General features: G+C 41.7%; 2 non-coding genes across 2 annotated transcripts; one reads left to right on the plus strand and one right to left on the minus strand.

The window, feature by feature from the left end:
- Nucleotides 1-386: 386 nt before the first annotated feature.
- LOC149957737 (U1 spliceosomal RNA) lies at nt 387-550 on the minus strand. The gene has a single exon (XR_016479470.1). It is a non-coding gene; the product is annotated as a U1 spliceosomal RNA (small nuclear RNA).
- Nucleotides 551-2,301: 1,751 nt separating this feature from the next.
- Nucleotides 2,302-2,383, plus strand: TRNAL-AAG (transfer RNA leucine (anticodon AAG)). Its single transcript has one exon. It is a non-coding gene; the product is annotated as a tRNA-Leu (tRNA).
- The last annotated feature ends 4,470 nt before the right edge of the window (nt 2,384-6,853 follow it).

A 6,853-nucleotide genomic window follows, 5' to 3' on the forward strand; every position in this document is an offset into this window, starting at 1 on the left:
AAAGTAAGTGGACATCAATTAACATTAATAATCATACGCGTAGTTCATTAACCTATCAGAAAATGGCGTTAGCCATTGTTTTAGTGCCGCTAATTCTAAATGGCCGTGACCACAGAACAAAAACTGACGGACTTTGCACTCAAGCTTGTAAACAAAAATCAAGCGTTATTCTTTGATTACGTATTATTTTAAAACAAGATTGTCAGATTCTTTTTAAGAAAGGTGCCGTTGCTATATGAAATTCAACGATATTAACGAATCCTGTACCTACATTTAATATAATACTACAATACAAACCAATAAACACAGATAAAGCTACAGCTTCCATTCCTGAAGGTTTATATTCCATGATTTAGGTTATACACTTGTTTTTGGATATATTTGTCTGGGGTCGAGCGCGTACGCAGGACCCCACTACCATAAATTATACGCCCCATCCAATGCAATTTGCAAGAGATAGTTAGATTCAAACACATCGTACTGCAATGATGAGTTTTCGTCCAAGCCCGCCTCCTCATAGATCGAGACCGCAGCGGCGCCAGGTAAGTATGATCCTCTAGATTTTATTGGGCCATTTATATGAAGAAAGGTTAATGCAAATGCCCTACGCATCGTCTCATTTTCTCGAATTAATGTATGTTAAATTATTTTTCTAACTAGCAAATGCTATTGCTATGTACAGTAGTGCATACTAAAGGTTGCTCTCAAAGAATGATGATGAATGTGAAAATAACAATAAGGGTTTCTAACCTTTGGTAATTCCCATTTCAAGCACCAGTTTTCGCGTCATCGGATTCAGGAATGCCCAGGACAGGGCGAATACTACTCTTGAGAAGAACACGTAATGGTGGACGAGAGGGGAAAGTAGTGCGATGTAGAAAGACGTAAAACGGCTGGGTAACTATGGATGAGGCGTCTCACTTCGAATCAGAAAAAAAAACATAACAAAATCGTCTATCGGCTTTAAAGCATTTTCTGGAAGGATGTTTTCAGTGAGACCCTTGGTCAACGTCGAATCTTGCTGAATTATTTTCTTCGGCCATTGCTAATATTGTAAAACGCCTGAGTTCAACGCACCAAAATTTCAACGTGCCCAATTATTTGCATTTTGTGTTTTCGTAATATAGCATATTTCTACATGAATCAATATAATTATCAATCAAACCATTAAGTTAAGCTACTGCAATTTATGTTCGCTACATTCTTGGCTTGTGGTGACATCATTACTTCGAAACCCGAAACGGAAAAAATCCGTTCTGCGTTACTGAACGCAGCCGTGATGTACGTTAGTTAGCACTTTCGCCTCGCAGCAAGAGGAGCCGGGTTCGATCCCAGCTAGTGGCACTGGGTGAAAATCCGCAACCACTCCTTCCGCGTAGAGTTTGTAAGTTCTCTCCCCACTGGTTAAAGGGGTTTTCCACCGAGATCTTCGGTTTCCCCTTCCCATAAAAACTTGCTGAGGTTAACGGTAATAGTTAATGTAGGGTGCTGTTGGCTCGCGTGGCATGAAAGGCTTGCCACCACCCTCCTACGCATTGTAACCCGGCCACCTGTTACTTGATCACGCACAAGCAACATTGCTTATGTGGTCGAAGGTGGTGCCTTGGGTATTAGCTCTATTTAAAAAAAAAATAGCCAGAGATCATTAGCCATGACTGAAAAGAACCACTTGACGGGTGAAGGACTAATAAGAAATTTTAAAAGTCACACTTTCTTCTACTCGTGATCACTTCAAATGGAATGGGTCAACCCTCTTGGCGTTGAATATTTGGAGAAAGTTCTAAGCGGAGATTGGCATTTTTGCACGAAGAAAGTCTTCGCACTAAAGATGAAAAAATGGAATCAAGGCTGTTTGTTTTATTTAGATAAACGTCAATATTTATAGTTAAAAACAAGTATTCGAAGAGCGGGAAACCATCACGATTTGCCTACCCGGGGAAAATTTTAACTCATTGATAATTAGTTAAATAATAACTGGACCATCCGGTATCAGGTTCCAAATTGTTTTTGATATTTTAACAAGTATGAATAAACAGTTCTTACTATATTTTGTTATAAACTATAATTATTAAAAATTAAATGCTATTTATGGGACCGGGTTGAAATGATTGTGACCAATTTTAAGTGAAATTCATTAAAACGAACAGATGATAACATTTATAAATTGACTATTTAATTGATCACATTGATATTGAAATGAACAGTTAATAATAAAAATGATTGGTTATTAATCATAATGAGTAATATATAATTACTGGGAAAATTTATTTTGAAGTTAAGCTGATTACTCTACCGATATGTGGTAGCGTGGCCGAGCGGTCTAAGGCGCTGGTTTAAGGCACCAGTCTCTGCGGAGGCGTGGGTTCGAATCCCACCGCTGCCAATGAATGGTTTGGTTGTTAAAAACAGTTTAAGTAGGATCGCACCACCCGCGGAATATGTTCTGCCTTTTTATCTCCGACACCCTTTCCCCGGTGGGGGGTTAAAGGGATCCCTCACTCACAACAGGCAGGGGCGGCTGAAGGGCCGGGCAACCCGGGCAACTGCCCGGGGCGCCAGTTTGAGAGGGGCGCCGAAATTGAGTTGCGCGCCTTTTTGGTTTACCAAGAATTGGATTTGTTTATAAAAATTTTAATGAAAGCATAGCATAATTTGAAAAATCCTTAGCTAATTAGAAATACAAATCGCTTTCCCAACGAAAATGTCCAACATCATCGATGAACTTTTTTTCTCTACTATTTACTTTGACGGATAAGGCATTTTCCTGGTATTTTCGTTATAAACCAGAGTATATAATATGAATAAGTGATTGGGCGATACTACAACAATAGAAGGAAGCCGAAAGGAATACAGTACTTTAATGTACTTGCTTGCTATTTCGTTGTCGTTTATCCAGCTTTATGATAAATAAACTAGCAGGCCATCTTCAAGAATTCTTTTTGTTTTTTAGGCTCTTATGAACCGGCATTCAATCTACTAAAATGCAGTTAAACCATTTTCGATGGCTAGTTCCAAAGATAGGGAATAACATAGGATTGGCCGGTTTTCAAACCACGGGGGGCTTGCATCCACGATGATATTGTATGCGCGATTGGTGAAAGCGCCACATTCGCTTTATGGATGATGGAGTTTATCGCCACAAGACGTTTGATGCGGCGACGCGACGCGAGAGTGCGCCAGTTAACATTCTTAAGTACTTGTGAGATACTGATGTCCCACGAGTACCCGACCGATGTGGCAAAACAGACGGCTTTTCGTTGAACCATTTCGAGTTTGTGGGTTTTCGCCGTGGTGTGAGGGGACCACACGGCTGAGCAGTACTCCAAAATCTGAGTGACGTAGGTTTTTATGGCTGATGCTTTCGTGGGAAAGGAGAAGCCGTGGAGGGTTCGGCTGAGGAAGCCGAGAGCTCGGTGGGCCCTAGAGACAGTCATAAAAACGTGGACATCCCAGTTAAAGTAACACTGAGATACTTGAACTCTTGAACGTGATCGATGGCCATGCCTTCAACTTGGTACCCGAAGGAGGAGGATTTAAACCCTGAGCGGTGAAAGCTTAGCACTTTTCATTTTTGGAGTTTAGTTTCAGCTTCAGTGGCAGCTCCAGAGCATGATTTGGTCGAGGTCCATCTGCAGGGTGACGTGATCGCCAGGGCAGCAAATTGCTCGAGACAGGGCGACGTCGTTGGCGTAAATGGACAAACGAGAGAATACACCAGAGCCTACGTCATTGACACAAATTGTGAAGAGAAGAGGGCAAAGTACTGAGCTCTGTGGTAGACTGAAGTGACGGGATACCAATCTGACCCGGCACCAGGAAGGACTACACGGAACTCATGCCCCTCCAGGTACGAGGCTAGCCACCGTAGAGTGAGGCCACGTAAGCCGTAGCTATCTAGTTTCGAAAAAAAAAGCTGATGAGGCATCGTGTCAAATGGCTCTCTGAAGTCTAGGAAGACCACATCCACTTGGGGGTGGTCTGCAGACCGGTTCACCAAGCGTCCACGCTGGAGAGGAGCTGGCTTTCGGTACTGTAACCGCGGCGGAAGCCGTGCTGGGCTGGAGTAATGGCATTATGGAGCTCCAAGTGGGTGGTGACGGAGGAGGTGACAACGTGCTCAGCAACCTTTAGGAGTTGGGCCAACACGGAGATATGTCTGTATTCCTTAGGATCATCTGGGGGCCCTCCCTTTGGAATCGGAGTTACATTGGCGCGCTTCCAGTCCTGGGGGAGTGTGGCCGTGGAGAGCGAGCAAGCAATCATGTCCGCCACCGGAGAGGCAAGCGGTCCCGCGCAACGTTTCAGGATTGCCGGGTGAAGTCCATCGGGCCGTGGCGCTATATGGGGATTTAGCTGCTGAAGGAGCTTTAGGATTCCCGTGCTTGAGATTGTGATATCTTCCATAGGGGGGGGGGGGCAGACCAGGGGGAAGAGGGGGATACCGAATCTGGATGAGATGTTGCGTGAGGGGTGTGACGTTAGACCGCCTCAGAGAAGGTAGCCTTAAAAGTGTCCCACTTGTGCGGTGGGGGGGGGGGGGGGGCAGTCTAGGTGGTAAGGGGAGAGCCGGCAGAGTGAATTGAAATAAGTCGTGGTCCCCGAGACTTGGGCTGCGTATCACGTCGACGAGACCTGGCCTGTGTATAACGTCACCAAGAACCACTGCGGGAGACGAGAGCGCTAAGTCGAGAATGCTTTCACAGGAAAACGTAGTTCTGGTAGCACTAAGAACGTGCTGCGTGTAGTTGCACGAGAGCACAGTGCACAAGAACTTCGAATCGAGAGTTAAAGGGGTTTGTAACAGATCCCAGATGGATTTATAGTAGAAATCGCCAACTACTAGGATATCAGAGACACACTGGGACAGCTTTTCAAGTAAGGCGTTGACCCCGGCGGAATACGACTTATTGGACGAGGGGGACGATAGAATTAGATTAATAGCACAGTCAAAATAAAATAAATTTCCAGTGAACCAGGAAAGAAAGGGGTACAAGCAACTCTCAAGGGTTTTGGGTTCTAAATGGTCTCCTTATCATGTAAAAAAAATTATACCACTTTATGCGAAGGGGAACATGTCTAAAAATGGCCGCCATTTTGTAAATTTTTAGTTTTTTGACGTTCTGCGTGAACGATACTACATAGGTCTATAGTTCCTTTGGCAAAGTTGTGCAGACAATAATTGTCTATCGTGTCATATCTCATTTGTTACCATGGCATGAGCGCCACCTGGTGGGCATAGACTGAACATTGTGTAACAACCGAAATCTACCATTTTTTTAGTTTTTTTTTTGACATTCTTGCGTGAACGATACCATATTAGCCAATACCTCCTATAGCAAAGTTGTCCAGAAACACATTTGCTATCGTTTGATATATTATTTGTTAAAATAGCATAAGCACCTCCTGGTGGGCAAATGTGGAGGCAAGGTCCATTTTCGTCTGGGATTTAGTAGCAGAAATAATTAATATTTTTTATTCATAATAACATTATGTTATTTACGCATTTTAGTATTATGCGCACTTGTCAAATTTTATATAATTTTAAGTAACTATTTTTAATTTTATAATTCTTCACAATCGGACACGTCTTCATTCGGTTCCTCATTTTCTTTATAAGAGTTGAGACAGGCAATTCCGTTGCATTCACCGCACATGGCCGAACAGTTTATGCCATATTTTCGACCAGAACAAGCTTTACAGTTACTAACTTTACATCCACAAAATATAAGATGTAAAATCCTTTCCGGAGCTGGAGCTACTTTGGAACGAATAGGTTCCAAAACGTTATTATTTATTTTCCAACCCCATAATTCGGGTTCCAAACTTTCCCCTAGCCATTCTTGGGTTTGGTAGTATACCCTTTCGATATGATTTTTTGCAGCTTGCGTCGTGGAAGGAAGCGAGGCTAATTCAAAAGAACTTTTCAAAAGTTGCTTCGAAGCGAAGTTGTTGTACTTAAGAAATCTATGTTCGTGAAGAGTTTTAGTTCTAGCATTTGCACCGTAAAGTTTTAAAATAATTTCCTCTCCAGCTTTCATAAGCTCTTGACGATCTGAGTTTCTTATGTTGAATAATTTGGCATTTTAATTAAACTTGGATTATCCACGAAAAGTTTAAGGACTTTATTCTTTCCTTTCTTATAAAAAGAAGACGTAGTATCGCAACCCGAAAAGGCATGGATAAAAGGCAGAATTTCAGCTCTATCTTTTAGTTTCGTCTTCAAACTGTGGATATCTGGAATTTTGTCAGGTTTGGAATTTTTTCCAGGTCTTATCATAAAAAATCATTTTTTTACAATAATATATTAGCAAAACCATTATATCCGTGTCGTCAGCAACAATAAAAACGTGGTTATTTCTTCGTTTCAGTCCCAACGAAGTTGTTATTACTACAGTATCTGCGTTAGAGGGAGCGTGAGTGACATTAATTTTAGCCTTCACCAATTCCGTAGTGAGTTCTTTTACGAGTGCCCTTTTGTTGTTCAAGTTTGAGAGAAAATCACTTTGAGGTACTGAGCAAAACAGTTCTGGTTTAATAACTATATCTGGAATATTTTTTGCTCTCTTTAGGTGTTCTTTCGACTTCGTACTTCTGTGTTCTAAATCATAGCCGTCAAATACTACTGTAATATTCGAATTATTTGATCCGTGGTGATATTTTAAGTAGTGAATGTACTGTTCTACAATATTGGAGTAAGTTGAAGGTCGGTGCCAAACAACTTTGTATAGTAAATGCCCTCCATTAATCACATAGATGTTATTAATATTGTGTATGACCGAATTAGTTGGAGTTTCAAGTTTATCTAGTTCCTTTAAAAAAATAGACTTGGTGGTTTTTTTCAAGTACCCATCAA

This window comes from Leiobunum rupestre, chromosome 2 (assembly GCF_980474605.1).
Source record: "Leiobunum rupestre chromosome 2, qqLeiRupe1.1.hap1, whole genome shotgun sequence".
NCBI classification, from domain to species: domain Eukaryota; kingdom Metazoa; phylum Arthropoda; class Arachnida; order Opiliones; family Sclerosomatidae; genus Leiobunum; species Leiobunum rupestre.